This window comes from Miniopterus natalensis, chromosome 6, assembly GCF_054644295.1.
Source record: "Miniopterus natalensis isolate mMinNat1 chromosome 6, mMinNat1.hap1, whole genome shotgun sequence".
Classification (NCBI taxonomy): domain Eukaryota; kingdom Metazoa; phylum Chordata; class Mammalia; order Chiroptera; family Miniopteridae; genus Miniopterus; species Miniopterus natalensis.
In genome coordinates, this window is record NC_142086.1 from 30,977,574 (window position 1) to 30,996,141 (window position 18,568).

Here is an 18,568-nt window from a genome sequence, read left to right on the forward strand (position 1 = left end):
TATTAGCTCATTCATCAGATATTATTTTTATTTTCCTGAAAATTCCATTCAGTTATGTGTGAACAGAAGTCATGAAATAATCTGGTGGGAGTTGGGTTTAGAGCAGTAGTTCTCAAAGTGTTGTCTTTTGACAAGCAGGTAGAATCAGCAGCATCACCTGGGAACTGATTAGAAATGCAAATTAATCTCCATCCCCATCTAGGGGGTTTGATAAAAGACACATGACAGGTCCTGTCCCCAGACTCTCTGATTTAATTGCTCTGGATGAAACCCTGGAATTTGCATTTCGCACAAGATCCCAGCTGATGTGGAGACTGCAGGGACCACACTTTGAGAATCAATGTTTCAGAATGGTGAATTTCAACCTTGGCTAAAAATGAGACTTACTAGGGGAGCTTTTATAATTACTCATGCTTGGTTGTACCCCAGAGCCAATCATGATAGTTAATTTTAGGTTTAAACTGATGGGGCCATGGAGTGCCCAGAATAAAAGTTGTTTCTGGGTGTGTCTGTGAGGGTCTTTCTGGATGAGACTAGCATTTTAATCAGTGGACTCAATAAGGCAGACAGTTTTCCTCAATGAGGGTAGACACTGTCCAATCTCTTAAGGGCCTTAACAGAACAAAAATCACAGGAAGGGAGGATACTTTCCTTCCTGCCTTCTTGCTTGAGCTGAGACATTACTGGTTTCCTGTCCTTGGATTGGGATTTACACTCTTGGCTGCTCTGGTTCTTAGGACTTCAGACTCAGGCTGGAAAGATCCTGGGGTCTTAAGCCTGTAGAGGGCAGGTCATGGGACTTTTCAGTCTCCATACTCATGTGAGCCAATTCCTCAGATTAAATCTACACACACACACAGAGACTCAACCTAATGAAAGGGAGCCTGGAAGATGAAAATACCCATGTTACAAAATGATTCCATTCTAAAGCTGATTAAGTTATCAAAAGAGCTAGAGAAACTATGTACATGAATGCCTGTAGCACATATGTTCTATCTTTGTCCTCTGTTTTGTACCTCAGGACAAGACATGGTACATAGTAATCATTTACTAAATACATATTTAAAAAATAAATGAATGAATGAAACTATCTGGAATGCATTATGTCTTGAGTAGGTGTTTCCAGACCTTTTGTAGGATGATTTAACATTTTTCAAAGCAAGATTTTGCTGGCTGTGTGCTCTCCTACCTTCAGCTTAAGACATCAACAATGCTTGGAATGGTACCTTTGCTATTTTATTGCCTTTCAGAAATATCTTGCTTATATGGGACAAAAAAAAAATACCTAAAAGGATCACGTTTCTATCTCCTCTTATTTCACCACGGGAAGTCATTGTTTGATTTCCTTTTCAGGCACTATCTGTGAAACCAAATCAAACATTTATCATCTGCCATCTGAATCAAAGACATGGAACCTAAATTGCTGAAGGGGCTCTTTGCATTCCATTTTTTGCAACAAAAACTACGCTACTCCAAGCCTGAAACACAATGTTAACCTAACATGGCTCTTTGAAAACCAAATGGGTAGACAACAATAGAGGAAATTACTGTGGCCATAACGGACTCTCTTGAGTTAGGAATACACAATTAGAAAAATAATTCTCTAAAAGTGGTTACAGGCTTTCTCCCCACAATTCCCAGAAACTGCTTTTATTATGGCACTTGCTGCCTGTTTGGTAATTTCAGTACAGCCTCATGTTGCCACTAACGTAAAAGGTTTGTCAGATTTTCCCTCATGAACTCCATTGTGTTGAGTGTTTAAACATTTCCAACTGTGTCAGCCTAAAATTCTTCCCTGCAAGTTTCCACCTGGAATGCATTTTTCAAAATATCAGAAACAGTCAGCAAATTGGAGTAGCATATTTCCCTCTGAAGTTTAAGAAACAACTAAAAATATAAATCCAAAGAATTGCCTTATGTTTGCCTCATCCACCAATGGACACAAGCTCATGCATGCGTGTACACACATAAATATATATATATATATATTTTTTTTTTTTTTTACCTAAGTACAAGAGGGAAAAAAGGAGAGTTTTTTTTTTTTTTCCTGATAAAGTGGAAAACATTGCTTAAATTTTTCAGAGAGCTCAGCCATCTCTCAGATCATCTGAACCATGAAAACGTTTGTTTAGTGACAATAATGTTTTTACTGAGACCTTAAGTCAGGAAAAAAGAATCTGCTGCTATAAATATTTATTAACAAGTTGCTCTCTAATGCAATTTATGTTTTAATTATTTAGTGTTACATCCAAAACTCTCATGGCAAAGAGTCTGACAAAGCATACTACTCCTTTAGAATGAACACAATCATTTCTTAGGATGTTACCTAATCCCAACTTCCCCATATCCTAACTTCTGTTGAGCCCCTCTTTACTTATCCTAGGGTTAATACTTCCTACCTGGACACAAATTTCATCTAAACTATGATAAGTTGATGTAATATGTTGTTATTATATAAAATACATTACAAAGGCAGGTACTTATGTTTGGTTTTGGTACTCCCAAAATATAGTAAAGTGGGAGATCTCTAAGATCTCTCTCTATCCCTGAGAATATGAATGATAGCAATTTTACTATTGCTTTCATGAGCAATAACTTAAATTTAGTGCTGATTCTTTTTTCTTAACTAACTACTCTTTTGACACAATGTATTAGGCATTTTGCTTAATTCTGATGTTTTGACACCTAGGACCTTACCTATTCTGGGAAGACAGCACCTCCTGGGACTAGCCAATTCTTAGAGACAGTAAAGGACTGGCCTACATGCATCTGCAGGTCAACCAATTGGAACCCCAAGCCCCAACCACCATCTCTACTGGGCCCTCACAGAGCTTCCACACTCAGGAGCACTATCCCTCTGCCCTGATCACCCCGGTGCCAAGTACCAGATAACTCTGGTTGGCCTCTCCGCCCCAGAGCCTTCTGAGAATATTCAAGCCGGCCAGCCCCTAAACCTGCTTATCTTGCCTCGCCTTGCTCCCTGCGGGAACTGCAGTAGAGCTTCTAGCCCACATCTCCCCTTCGTCCTTCAGCCTCCTCACTGACCTCAGTGCTTCCCCATGTGGCCCCCTCTTCTTGGGGTTTGTGAATAACAGACTCTTCTCAATAGCAATGTGTCCTGAGCTGTTGGCCTCACCATACCTGGATAATAATAAAACCTACAATTTAGAACACATGGTATGAAAGAAGAAGTATGGTTTAAGTCAGAAACATAACTAATTTTTTCAGGTGAAGTAAATTTGGACACTCATTCATTCAGCAGCCTTTAAGGCCGGGATGTTTCTACGAGGGGGAAATATTAAATAAGGCATAATTTGCCCTCAACTGATATATGCCAATGAATAAGATAATTCTAGGGTAGTGCTTACATAGCTTTAGTGCTAAAGGAAGCCTTTCTTTCCAAAAGTTATATTTGAGCCTAAAAGAAAAAGTGTAGAGATCTGGCATCGCCAATATTCTCTGAAGATCACCTCTTTAGAGATAGTCCCTAAATATGAACTTCCTAATTTATAAGAAGGGGATAAAAATAATATCTGCAGGACTGTTGTAGGGAGTGCTGAGGTCTTACATTTAAAGTCCACAGCCATCTATAGCTGCACTCACAAAGCCCGTGTTCTCTTACTGATTTCCTGACACACTCTTCACTTCCCTGTAAGTCTTGCATTTAATACCAGTCTAGCCAATATAGAACCGGCTTCCCCTGCACTTTTCACTGAGAATTCAATTTGGCTGATGCTATAGCTTCAGACCGGATACCCTTGGGTTGCAGAACATGTGTTAAGTATTCTTTTAGCAATCTGCCAAATTGATTCAATTGCATGTTTTGGAACACTAGATTTCTATTTACCTAAAGTAAAACAGATCAGCAAATCATCTCTAATCAACTTGATGTGTGTGTAGCAAATACACTTAGAGACTTAACTAGATGACCAAAACTGACAGCCAACATTTATGATCAAATACTACCATTAGGGAAAGTGGTAAGTAACACATTTAGCTCACACAGCACACTCCCTGCATTCTACTCTTTGCACGCACACAAGAACATAGTTTGCTAGACGGTATGGTTCCATTCTACTGGAGAAAAGAACATTTTTACAAATTGCATAAACTACCCACAAGGCAAGACTTCCTGAAGAAAACTACCAAGATAGTATCCCAAATGTCTTTTAAATACACCTTGCTTGCACACAAAAAACTATTAATAAAAATATCTAACAAACTTCATTAATTCATTAACAAATGTGCACTCAGTGTCAGGTGCCAAGGACTGTGCTAAGCACCAAAGACTCAATGGTGAAAGAGGTAAAAAAATGTCCTTAATGCCATAGAACTTATACTATAGTGAGAAAGAGGAAATAACCATGGGGATATTTAAAACTGCTATCACTATAATGATAGTAGGTAAAAATACACGCTAACCAGAGAGATCTGGAAAGATTCCTTAGGATAGGGCAATTGAGCTGAAATACAGGGTGAGACAAAAGTAGGTTTACAGTTGTTTGCATAAAAATAACACAATAATTAGTAAAATAATAATATAAGAATAATTCTGTGTTTCACATACTCCCAACTATAAACCTACTTTTGGCTCACTCTGTATGAAGATTGATTAGAAGTTACCTGGGAAAAGAAGAGGCTGTGTTCCGGCTCTTGCAAAAGACATGGCAGAAAGCCATCTGGTGTTTGTAACAAACCTAGATAAAGGCAGTATAGCATAAGTAGACCAAGTAAAGAAGAGCACATTGTGAAATGAGGCTTGAGCAGTAAGGCCAAACCATCACAGTTTGTAATCAATGCTAAATAATTTATTCTCTATCTTATGAACAATAGGAAAACATTGACCAGACTTAAGACAAGCACATGATTTAATTATATTTGTGTTTGTCAATGATCACTTCTGCCTCTGTGTACAGATCTGATAAGAAGAGAGCAAGGCTAAATGAAGCCCGGCCAGGTGTAGCTCAGCAGTTGAGCATCGACCTAGGATCCAGGTGATCAGGGTTCAATTCCAGGTCAGGGCACATGCCCGGGTTGTGGGCTAGGCAGCCGATCAATGACTCTCTCATCATTGATGTTTCTCTCTCTCCCTCTCCTTTCGTCTCTCTCTGAAATCAACAAAGATATATTTAAAGGAAAAAAAAAAAAAAGAATAGATGAAGGTACACTGGTTAGGAGGTTATTATGATAGAGTCTATTAGGATTTATATGATGACATACTGGACTAAGGTAGTAGTGGGAAGGTTAGAGAGAAATGGACTGGACAGAGTTGAGAGATGTTTAGGAAGTAAAATGGGCAAAGTTTCTTTTAGTTGAGGTAAAGATAGAAAGAGAAGTTCAAGGTTGACTGTGAAATTTGTCTTTTGTAACTGTATAGAATCATTGAAAGTGGAATTAAATTATCTGAAATTGGCAATGTTATATTATAGATGACCCGATTTGAAAGGGTGAAAAAAGGATTATTTTAAAATTTTGAACATGTTGACTTGGAGATGACTTTGAGTCATTTCAGCACTGTCTAGGGGACGTTTAGATCTGATGCTCACTGGAAGCATCTGGTCTGGAGTTATAAATTTATGAGTTATCTGTACAAAGTAGCTAACTGAAAAGTAAAATTCAATACGAATGTGTAATAAGAGTGTAGAGAAGTGAAGTAAGACTAGGCCCAAGCCCTGAAGACCACCAGAATTTGATGACTGGATAAAGGAAGTAAAGGTGAAAAAAATCTCCAGAGGAAGGAAAATCACAAGAGTACAACTTGGACTGGACAGAGTTGAGAGGCATTGGACCGGAGAAAGTTGAGAGGTATTGGACTGGAGAGAGTGATCGAGCTGTTGATGCTACTGAATCTCACCAAATCTGGGGTAGATACAGCAAAGCTAATAAATCCTCAACCTAGGTCCCTTTCACATGCTGATTTGGGCCTGATGAGCCCTGAAACGGATGAAAATTACTGTCCTTGCTAGGAGGACAGCCAGTTTATAATCAGAAAACATTTTTGTTTTTAAAATAGTTTACTTTTTTATTATTTTTTAAAGCAGTTTTGTGTTCACAAAAAATTGAGCAGAAGGTAGAGATGTCCCACATACCTTTTAGTAAATTTCCTAAATTGTTTTAGAAAACAAATCTGAATTTCCAAAGGTCCAGTGATTTGTTGAGATTTCTTTTTTCATTCTCTGACTATATTTTTATTTAATTTTACATTTATATTTTCTTAGAGAGTCTTTTCAATTTATATAAACTTCCAATTATATAAACTTTTCAAGTTATATAAACTTCACACTGAAACCTAATTCCATTTCCCCACCAGCACCTTCAAAGTCCCTAGTGTCTGACTATAGACACGGGCTATTTGATAACCTGTTCTTTGGCTATCACGGTATGAATGACAACTTATTCCTAAGAGTGAAAGAGTTTCTGTAAGGAGCCCTGTCACTCCCTGCTGCCTTGGTCCTACCCTCCAGCCCTAAGAGCCTTGGATAGACGTATGTAAATATATATATCAGAGTGCACATAAAGTGTAAAGATTTTATTTCACATGGTCAACACCAGCCAGAAACAATGCACCATAGAAAAAACACTGAACAAGCAAGTAGAAAATGTTCTCAGCCAGTTGATGTAAGCCCGGCTTTGTCAAAACTAGCACAATGTGCACAGGAACAGAGTGGCTCAGATGGCAGAGACAGAGATTACATATGAGTCCAACTGTACAGATGCCCACTTACCAGGGCCAGTCTAACCCTGGTCCCTTCTGAATATCCAATCCATCGGAACAGAGACCAATCCTTAGCCACCAATACGGCACTATCCCTTGAAAAGACCAAGTGGCCACTTGGAGGTAAATTGACCATATCGAGGCATTTTTATCCTGTATCAGTGGTCCAGTGGTTGTCCTTACAGGGATAGATAAGTATTTTGATAGTGTGTTTTGTCAACCAGCACCAAGCATCCAGTACTCACAGAATAACCTGATTTACAAGCACGGATGTCACACAAATAGTAGCAGTCATGGGACCCACTTGGCAGCAAAAGAGTTGTAGGATTAGGTCCAGACAATTAAAGCCACTGGTCATATCATGTTTCATGTTGATAGAATAGGCAGTTAGGCATAAGCTGAGCAGAAACAATAGGCCAGGAACGGAATGTCACCAGGGAAGAAAGTCCTCAGTACCTAGCAACAAGCAAAACTAGAGAAAAAAGCTATTCGAGACTAGGGCCTTGCCACCAGGGGGAACTTGCCTCCCCTAGTTTGTTAGTCATGCAGAGTAGATGCGCTTACAGGAGAAATGAGAGGGCTGGAAAATAGCCTCATATGACTCCCATACAAGCCTTTGCAAGACCACTCTTTAAGCATTAAGCCCTTAGGACAATGAAGTTCTGACATGCATCTAATAATCTTAGGAACAAAGCTTTGGCTCTATTGACCACCACACAGAGTTTTGGTGAAACTAGATAACATCGAGGCCTCAGTTGTGTTTCAGCTCCAGGCCCAGAAAAGCAGCAAGGCCAGGTGGGCCTGACATCATGGCTGATATCAGGGCAAGATTCAATGACTATTGACCCCCTAACCTAGTGCCAACCAGCCAGTAGAGATCATGACTCTGAAAGAACAAACTCAAGGACCAAGATCTAACTCTGCCATCAACAATATCATCTAATGGCAGCCAACCTCAGGAATGTGCGTATAGCTTTCTAAAGGTGCAGCTCAAAGGAAGCACTTTGAAAGATGGAGTGTCATCTGTTAGGATGCAATACATTTATTAAATCAAGAATTTCCTTATGGTGCTGTGTCTTCAAAAAAGAAAATGTATAGACCCAAGACCAAGACATGGAAGCGGAAAGATCTCCATTTACCAACATAGTCAGTGACTCGCTGGGAGATTTTGTGATTTTCCTCTGTAAAATGAGGGTTTATACAGCTATGGGTCTTGATAACTAAATGGGGCAAACTCTTGCCAAGACACACAACCAGAGTTTTAATTACAAGTTAAGCAATTTGTGCCCAAGGGCAAACAGGCAAAAACAGGAATCACCATATTATCAGCAGTAGTTGACCCAGTCAACAGGAGATATGGCTAATTTTACACTGTGGGAATTGGGAGAAATATTTGTGTAACCCAAATGATCCACCTGGATACCTCCTGATAAGTCCCATAGCCCCATAGTAATTGTGGACAAATGTGAAACAAGTAGATACGAGGAAGGGTGTGACTACCAAGTGTTTTGTCTCTTTAGGTATCAATATTTGGGTCACCAAGCTCTGAATTGGGAATGGTTGAAGGAATTCTGAATGGATAGTGGAGGAGGGAAATGAGTGCCATAGCCAGAGATGGACTGCAATGGCTGGGGCTGTAGTTTTTTTCACAACTTCAAAGCAGAAGAGCTGAGGCCAGTCAGTTAATTTTGCTCCCTGTAGTTGGATATTTGCAAGCACAATTTTATGGCCATTACGGCCACTATTTATTTATATCATAATGGTCATATGAAGCATAACACTTACCTGACTACATTGTAATAATTCCTAGGTAAAATATATAAAGTCTTTTGTAGAAGTCTACCCAGAAACCCCATAGCATACTCTCTCTCCTCATTACCTTCTAGAATCATTCAAACATCAAATCTATCTGATTGTGGCCTACAAAATACTCTTAATTTCTTTCCCCTGGCTTTCATCAGCTCTTAACTGAACTTCAGAAACAGACTTATAATAGGTATTCCTAAATCTGATCTCACCTTCTAACACATTTGGCAAACAGCTGTTGGTGGAATCTCTCTAATAAATCAATATGATCTTTTTACTATTCTGCCAGAAAACCTTTAATGTTTCCCATCCTTAGCCTCACATACAATGTTTACCATTCCAGTTTCATCTCTTTTTTTAAAAAAAATATTTATATTGGCTTTTAAAATTTAATTAATTAATTAGTTAGTTAGTTATTTGAGAGAAAGGAAGAGAGGAGAAAGAGAAACATTAATGTGAGAGAGGAACATCAACTGGTTTCTTCCCACACACCTCCTACTGGGAATTGAGCCTGCAGCTGGGGCATGTCCCCCCTGGAATCGAACCAGCAACCTTTTGGTGCACTGGGCGATGTCCAACCAATTGAGCCACACTGGCCAGGCCTAGCTTCATCTTCTTTTTACACTTCACCATTGATTTAGAACCTACTCCTTGTAACTCATTACACAGCTTCTATTGGTCACCTTGTTGTTGTTATTATTATTGTTGTTGTTAACTTAGCATTTTCCCAAACCTACACTTCTCTTCTAATCACATAAATTTTGCTTAGTAAGGAAAGGGAGTACAGTGGTATGCAAATGAAGAGGTGGCTTACATGTCACCAATGGCTACTGAAGGAAAGATGCTCTAAAAGTAGCGGGGCATGGTATCCTTTAAGTCATACTAAGTAGAGATTTTCTGCAATCTTTCCACATGGGTCTCTCTTCGTGGAGCAGGCAATCACATAGAGCACTGCTCACCAGGCATTCACTGTTCTGTGGACTGTATCTGGCCACTAGGGGCATACAGGTATTCATTCATCCTTTGGAACTTTATTTCCTGAGCTATTGCTGTGTGTAAAAAGATGGGAAGAGATCACCAAAATACACATGAGGGACACTTTAACAAATTCTAGATTTCCCTATAAATTACTCTTTTTTTATTTTTGCTTGAGATCAGAAACCAATACTATCTTGCTTTAAAACAGTCTTTAGACAGTAATAATGAAAGCTTTGGGATATCAGAAGCTCAGATTTCAGATATATTTCTGTCACTTATGAACTGAATGACCTTTGGGGATAGACTACTAACTTTATGAACCTTAGTTTATTTAATGATTTGTAAACTCAGGTTCTTTGGAGACTAAGTGACAAAACAGGTAAAAAGTGTCAAGTGAATGGAATATGTAACAAGTACTCAATAAATATGAGCAATCATGATTAATTTTGCTTCCATACAGAAGAGTTTACAGCTATCATCCAGGGATCAAAACAGTAAAAATGTTCTACGATTGCGAAGGTGGTGCATATGCTCAATGTGTGTTGTTTTCTTTTCCCTGTTGGTAAGTTTTTCAAGTGATTAAAGTGATTTGGACTTGTGTCTATTATACCCAGATACAAAGGAAAGAAGAAAAATAGCATCTTGTTCCACAGCCAGTGACATGGAGACAGAAATCACAAGGGATGGAGTAGACAGTGCAGACTTGAAAGTAGATAGAGCAGGTGGAAACCAGGCCCTGCTACAAAGAAGGAATAAACATTGTGGGAAGTTTTTCAGTTCCTTTGAATATGCAGTGTATTAAGAGGTCCCACTTCTTTCATTCCTTTTATAGTAAGTCTTAGGGAATTTTCTTTGGAAATTAAATCCCAGAATAATTAATATCTTAACTACTTCCTTTACTTGTTTTTCCTCTATTAAGAGATAGTAACTGCACAGTTATTTGTATGCCATAAACTGATTCAAGAAATGAGTCTAGATCTTTCCAATAAATATTTTATTAATTTATGCAATAAATGGCCAGCATATTCTATGGTCTGGTACAATATTAGGGGCTAGGAATACAGTAACATAAAAGACAAGGGTAGTTCATACACATATGGAAATTATCCAGTAGAGAAGAGAGCTAAGCAGAAAATCACACAAATAATCAATGATTCATCCTAGTTGTGATGGGAGAGACAAATGGGAAGGACTGAGAATTAAGCATGAAGAGGGAAGGTGCCACATCCACACTCAACCCATTTTACAATGCTGCCAAGGCTAATCTTTGCCAGCTTTAATACAGGGCTCTGATTTTATTCTGAGTGCAAATTTTTCATCATGTTCCTGTGATCAGCTCAAGGGAAAGAGACTGTTTCAAGAGTGACTGCTGTTAATTGAATCTTTTGACACCTCTCTGGACCAAGTAGCTTTTGGATAAAGTGAAATAGGGGGTCTGTGGGGACTTGCTCAGCAAGAGTGGGGAGATATTTTGAGTTGCAGGAGTTCTGGGAGGTGAAGGGAGACTTCAGCCCTTTCAGGCCAGTGTAACCGACTCATCTTCATGCTCTAGGACCCAAAAGCACAACCATTTTTAGCTGGAACGTATTGGGGATCTATCTTAGAGTTTGTGGTTTTTAAGGAGATTAAGCAAGGAAATTGAAAAGTAGGGTGATCAGAGGGTAGGCTCTGATGGTGCACTGCCTAGCTTTGATTTTGACTCCAACATTTGCTGGCTGTGCAAATTTGGGCAAGTTCACTTAGCCTTTTATTGTCTCACTTCATATGTACGAGATGAAGAATAACAGAACCAACCTCATAAAGTTGTTTGAGGGTTAAATGAGATGACATGTAAAATATAAAGATATCCTTGTGTACATAAAAATGCCTGGTAAATATTAGGTATTTTATTTTGTCTGTGTGTATACTATTTATACCACTTATTATACTTATTAGTATTTTTTATTGTATGGAAACACTGCACTGAGTAGAAATTTCTATAAATAGGCTGCACATCCCTTCCCAACAATAAAGGTAAAGATGATCACAAATACCATTTATCTTAAATATATGAAACATTGGACACAAAATTTCAGGATGCATTTATAAATGTTGCATAACATAGATGAACAAAAATTTAATAACAAGCTACTTTAAAAGGGGCCATTCATATAGAATAAATAAGGAAAATATTTGCCCCATTGACTATCACTGATTTCTGATAACCATAGCATTGTCAAAACTTTAGCAAAGCCTACTTCTAGCATGGATGGCACTAAAAGTCTTTCTTTCCAACTCAGAAATAAGCATACCCTGAACAGAAGATAGCATACTTTTTTGATGGGAGAGAAGGTAATTGAGTCAGCTGTCTGACTTGTCTCAGTCATCTGTATAGTGAATATTTAAAATTCAAGAATGAATTAAGTACTTTTAAATAAGCAGTGTTATTTCCCCTTCTCCAAAACCTTAGCATGTGTAAAGCAACACTGCATTGGACACACTGGCCTCCTCCCATACCCCTGCTCTGTTTTATGATCGCTTGCATCTTTTAAAATATTTTTTGTTTATAAAAAGAAATTAAATATCTATTATTTGCTTATTTTCATATGAATCTGTGAGATGAACATGTCAGACCTTAATATTCTCATTTTACAGATCAGAAACCTGAGGTTATATAACTTTCCAAAGTTAATAAAACCAGTGAGTTGCTTCATCACAAGTAGAATTCAGATCTCACATCAGCCCATTTTCCTTTGCATTATATTCCATTGAGTCCTGTCAGTATCACTATGAGGGGCTCATAAACATTAGATATTAGAGAACAAAAATATGAATCACTAAATATAACTCTGACTATAATCTTAGTCAGTGTCAACCAGTAATATTTTACTTAAAATGCCATGTTACTGAAAGAATATGTAAATAAAAAACATTCCTAATTAATCAGTGTTGTTCAATATAATCCTTTCGTAAAATGTCTTTTCTTAGCTTCTTATATTTTGAAATATCTTTGGATTTCTTTCTATATAGAATGAATTAAAATACTCATCTGATTTTTATTCAAGAATGTGGACTTTGATCATTCATTAAGAATAGAAATATTCTTTTTCTATCTCACGGGTGCCAGGATACAAGTGTCTCTTTGTTTTATGTTAACAAATCACAGGTTAAAATCGAGGGGGAAATAAGCTTTGTTCTATGTTTAATAATATCCATTTAATGGGTTCATAAGCACAGTAGGTAGCAGGCAGGTAATATTCCAGCTGTGAGTCTGGCCTCTGGACTTGCTGAGTTGTACAGGCAACTTCCGAGGGACTGTGTGTTTACACATTTAACCTGAGAACTGATGATGTTCATTCTTGGAAGACACTGTTCTGTGCTTCTGCACTTATGATTTGGATGGGATTGTAGTATGTCAAGAAAGACAAAAACTGGATCCTTGTGCTTTATAAGATTTGGGAAGCACTAAGTAAAACAATTGTGGGAGTCTGGAGACTCAAGAGTTACGGGAAGAAATAAGCATAAATTTAAGTACAGGAATCTCCCTTCCCTGATCCTATTTGTTGCTATTTTCTCCAAATTAATTCCTTGATATCTTGCTCCAAACCCTAAACCAGAGTACTGTACTTTCTTTTGCCAAGGTTCTCTTATAGTTTACCATCCTGAAAACTTGAAAATCTTTTAAGTGCTGTGTCTCTGTTTTTAGCCAAACAAGCTGCCTCCGAGGAAGTGCATGAAGACCCCCCAGAGCAATTCAGCAGATCCACCAGCACTGAGCTGACGCTGGTAGCTGCCAACCCCAATTTGCCAGGCTTCAGGGAACCACTGTGTTACAAAGCACTGCCATCGATTTTTAATTTCTCTAGTGAGTCGGCTCCCCCTCCGTGCTGCCCCCTGAAGGAACTGGATGATATTGAAATGTGAAAGAAGACACACTGCTCTGGAATTTATGGGTCTCTTTCTTTTTGATTTGAGAGCAAATTTGTGAACATGGGGTGTTCAGTCTCAGGAGCAAACGAATTAGATTAGCAAAGAATTAAGAACACATATTATATCCACAGTTAGGCCACTTTCGTGTAGAATGAGTTGCACATAATTATTCCAATGTGATTGAATTGGGAAGATTCAAGCACTGAGGCTAAATCTGTGTAATACTTTTTATTCTTGTTGAAGCAGTTACTTTGTATATCTGAGCATTCTCTTTGCCTCACCTTCCTGTTCCAAATTTATTCAAAGTCAATGGGATTTTCTACTCCTAGAAAGACACTTTGGCAACTTAAGTACTTTTATTTTAAGGGAAAAATTTAAAGTCAAACTGAGTAGTAAACAAGCCAGGTGAACCATAGTTGTTTCCACTGGAGGAAAAAATGACTTAAAATGAGTCAATGTTTTTAATACATTTATACTAGAGTCATATCTATTTTATGATTAATCCCTTCATTTGAACAAGAAGCAGTTTGCAAAACAGCTAGTTTCCTGGAGAAGCAAAATATAACGGAGCCAGTCAGCCTCTCCCTGGACTTTACTACCTAGCTTTTTTAGGCCTGCCTTCTTCAGCCTGTTATAATTAAACCATTGATCTCTAAATTAGCAAATCTGCTCTGACCCAGCTTTCAAGCCAATTTAATGTTAAATCAAATGAGTGTATTCAACCTCATGTGGCTGCAACACCATCAATTTCCTTTCTCTCCACACTACCACCAACATGTGCACCACCAGGAGGGCTTAGAATCACTAGGAGGTAATTAATTTTAATTTTGGGACTTCTGCATTCTACTCAAAAATACAACTCAACTTGCTCGAGTTTTACTATTGAGTTTCCAAACACATTTCCCTCAGTTTTCATGTATCCTGAGTTATTCAAATAGACTATCACTCTGGTTCTTATTCTGAGTTTGTTTTAGAGATTCACCTAGCTCCCAAATTCCCGGGTAGCTGGGGTCCTTCCTTTGTTTATCTGTCATTTCCTGCTTAACTTAAGTTCTGTTTCTGGTCTTTAGTCTATGTCTATGATCTTGATGGGGACCAACCACCCAGAGACTTTACCCCCTACTCTGGACTCTGCCCAATTAGGACTGCTCATAGGCAGAGTGATTTACAATCTGGAATGAACTATTGATCTGTGGAGGTCTTGACCATCTTATCTAAACTGCATATTTTTTTCTCACTGCAACAGAGTAAGATTCTACACATTTTCAAAGTTATCTTCACATCTTAGTATTTTAGAAATAGCTTTACAAATCCATGGTGCTGAAAATTTTAAGTTGAATGACACTCAGAGACTAACATAGTCTCATGTATTTTCTTTACGTCATCTAAAAATGGGAGGAAGATTATATACTAAATACACTATGAGAAATCAATAATAAAGATGGAGAAATGTCAAAGTTCAAGCACACACAAGGATTATCAAAAGAGGGGTATTTTTTTTCCCAAACAAGAGAGATGTAAACAAAAAAATTAAAAAAGGGAACTAATTCAACTTTTAAGAATCCATCATGTTATTTAAACCTATTTTATTTTCCCATGTTCTAAAATTCTTTGGCATAACAAGAATATAAGTCTATAAGTGGTGAAGGAAAGAAGATATTAAATAAACAAAAATTAATTATAGAATTAAAAGTTTCAAGAACCTTCAAATATATAGTTACTTCAAAGGAAAATTATAAAAATATATTTACTGAAATCAAAATTATTACCTTTTAAAAACAATTAGTATAAAATGAAAAAAGTAACCTGGGAGTTCTATTACCACATATTAAAACCTACTAAAAGGGTTCTGTTTTTAAAAGGACATTGTATTAATGTGGAGAATATTCAAATATCTATTTATCCAAATAGATAAGTAAAATAACAAAACAAGAAATTCTAGAAATACATTCGCATATATGTGGGATCTTAAAGAATGACAAAGCTGCTATTTCAATAGTGGAAAAAGGATGGTTGGTTTACTACATGGTCCTGGGATTGGATTAAGCCCAGTATGATTTTCCCTCCTGGACCATGAAGGTTGCCTGCTTCTCCTGAAATATTTGGCCTTGAGAAGAGGTGTATACCTAATCAAAATCATCTCCAACAGTGCAGGAAAGGATACAAGAAAGAGGTAGATGTCTGATAGGAGAAACTTCGTATTCAGACCAAACTGATTCCATCTCTAAACTGTGTGACTTTAGCAAGTTATGTAACCCTTCCTGGAAAAAATAACCATTTCAGCTGGACTTTAAAATTATTGATATAACTTTGATTGCAGTATTCTTTTACAACTTGATATTCTCTTTATTTATATTTTTTGTCTTGATATGTTTTCTTCATTCTTCCTCAATTTTATTTTTAGACTTCAAAGATACAGTGCCCTTATAGGTCTTTGCAAAAAAACCCCACAGCTATTTGTTTGATTGCTCAAATCTAGAGTTTTGATATGTGATTTATGAATATCTTCTTTTAAACATATAATTTTGCTTTTGTATATATTTATGGTTGTTTCTTTTTGCAGCTTTATGAGATAAAGCCTGATAAAAATTTCCCCCTGTATTAACTTTTTCCATGGGAGTTTAGTTACCTTTGCATTAATTTTCCTCTGTGTGTGTTTGGTTTTCTTTTTTCTTTCTTAGGCAGTTGAATTCCTTTAAATATTTAGGGTTTGAGAATATATATGTATATGTATTAGTAGTCTATACACTTGTCAATGGTTCCGCATGTGCATGTATCATCTGATTAATACCCGGCAATGGCAGCTCCGATGAATTTATGCATGAATATGTGGTGAGAGATAGAAGGTATTACATATTCACGGGTCGGCAGTGTGTTTTCCCATATGTTAATATATTTCTCTCTTCATGATATCAGAGGATTTGAAATGCATTCCAAAGTCCCTGGGACTCTGACCATTTCCAGTGTCAGCACTGTCTCACAGATTCTTTTGTGTGGCTTTTTATTTGAAATGGGATCGATCAGCTCCTTCTTAGCCCTTGAATCATAATTGCACCGACTTCCCATCAGCACCTTTATTACCCTGGTTTCCACTGCAAGGATCTTGGAGTTTAAACTCTAGAGTTCTTCTGAAAAGAAACAAACAAAAACATGCATTTTATAAAGGTTTACTATTTTATTTGCATGTTTCAGATAATTTCTTCATACCCTTTGGATGTTGGCATCAATTTGATCTTACCTATAGTTTCTTTGCCAGAAATGGTTCACAGATATAGTCTGTTGATAATTGCACAGAATGTTGGTATTTCCAAGGATTTATGTACTTGCTGGCCTGTTGATTATTTCTGCTCTTAAGTATCTTTTGTCAGTTTGGTGAGATTTAGGAGAAATGTCAACCATTTTGTGTTTGGTAGTCCCCGTTTTTGTTTAACGATAGAAACATACCGCTCCTGAAGCAGCGGTTCTTGAGCTGCAGCTTGTATCAGAATCTCCTGAGTTCCTGATGTGACAGGTATGAGGCGGGTCCTGAGCGTCTGGCTTCTAACAGTTCCCGGGGTGATGCCAGTGCTGCTGATTAGGGAGCTGCATTTTGACCATCACCCTTAGAGTTCCCTTCAAGCCTATATCCCCAAATCAAACGAATTGACTCTCTCTTACACCTTATGAATTCCTTGGTTGAAACATTCGTTTTCAGGTGAGGAAAATTAGAATCAGGGAAATTAAGAAAGTTGCACAAAGCTGATTGACCAAGGAAAACCCAAGTACACGTTTGGGCCAGGAAATAAATTAAGTAACCTGTTTGTGTGTGTGTGTTTAATGTAGGATTTTGCCATAAATATGTGTTTGGACTTTCCATTTAAGAAGGTGATTTTGAATTTTAGAAGAAAATTTGGGGGAGTTTGAAATCTGACTTTCTTCTAACACCCAAGTGACTGCTGCCCCATTTATTGGTGTATCTGTGCTTCTATTTGTGTCTCCAAGTACCTCTGCGGACGTGTGAGTGTTAGCAGAGTTAAACAGCATGTATCACACTCATCCCTCTTCTTCTTTGGACCTTTTGGCTTCCTTCTTTCTCCATTTCAGAAAACATTTCCTTATCATTTCTGTGCAGGTCATAGAACTAGTTCTTTTTCATTGCTGTCACTTTATTGACATTTTAAACTAGATTATATTTAAATATTACACATACGACTTACCATTAAGTTATAATTGCAGTGAAATTTAAGCTAGAATCAATATTAAGTGTTCACCCAAATCATTGCATTCAACTTGATTAATGATTGCAAATGATTGATGTGAATTAAGAGTGGCAGAGCGTTTAAAAGCATTACAATGATCAGCTACATTTCATTTTCATAGTAACACCTTCTTAGAATGCTTCCCATGTCAATAGTCTCAGAGTTCAGAATTCTACACCAGGTTTTAGAAATAGTCATCAGATTTAGGGCAATAGTGTTCTTTCAATTGCCTAAAATATCCAAATATAACAAATTAAATTCCCAAATTTACCATGGATATTTTGATGTTATTAATGGAATTACACAAGTATTTTCTATATTTACAACTTTCCCCACCCCTAAAGTTGTGAGAAGGTAATGCTTCATGAGAGTATACCTAAGAAGGGGAAAGGAGTAGGCACAGGGTATGTTAAAACTACCAAATTTCAAATTTTCAGGGGGAAAAGTTCATGTTTTACTAAATGTGCTCATAAACAAAATCAAAAGACAATAATTTATAGCCATGCTTTCACATTTGGGCTGCACTTAGCTTGTCTAATAAATAGAGGACAAGATTGAGTGCAAGCATATTATGCCTCAAGATTTCAAATTGGCATCAGAAAATGATATACTGGTCTGTATATATATATATATATATATGATGCTTGGAATTACATTTAGTTTTTCTTTCTATAATACCAATAGAGACAATGGCTTACTTGATTAGTGTAGGTAAATTAAATTGATGTTTGTATTTTTGGTGAATTAAACAGCTTTTCAAAGGAAAAGACTAAAGATAATTCAATGTCTATATTAAAATGCAATATGATTGAAAGATTGATGTTATGTATATATAACCAAATTTTTCTCCTGGAGAATTTTTTTTTCTTAAGGTTTCCAGAGTTGAAAAGAATTCTGGCTTCTTAACTAATTCTTGGTTCGG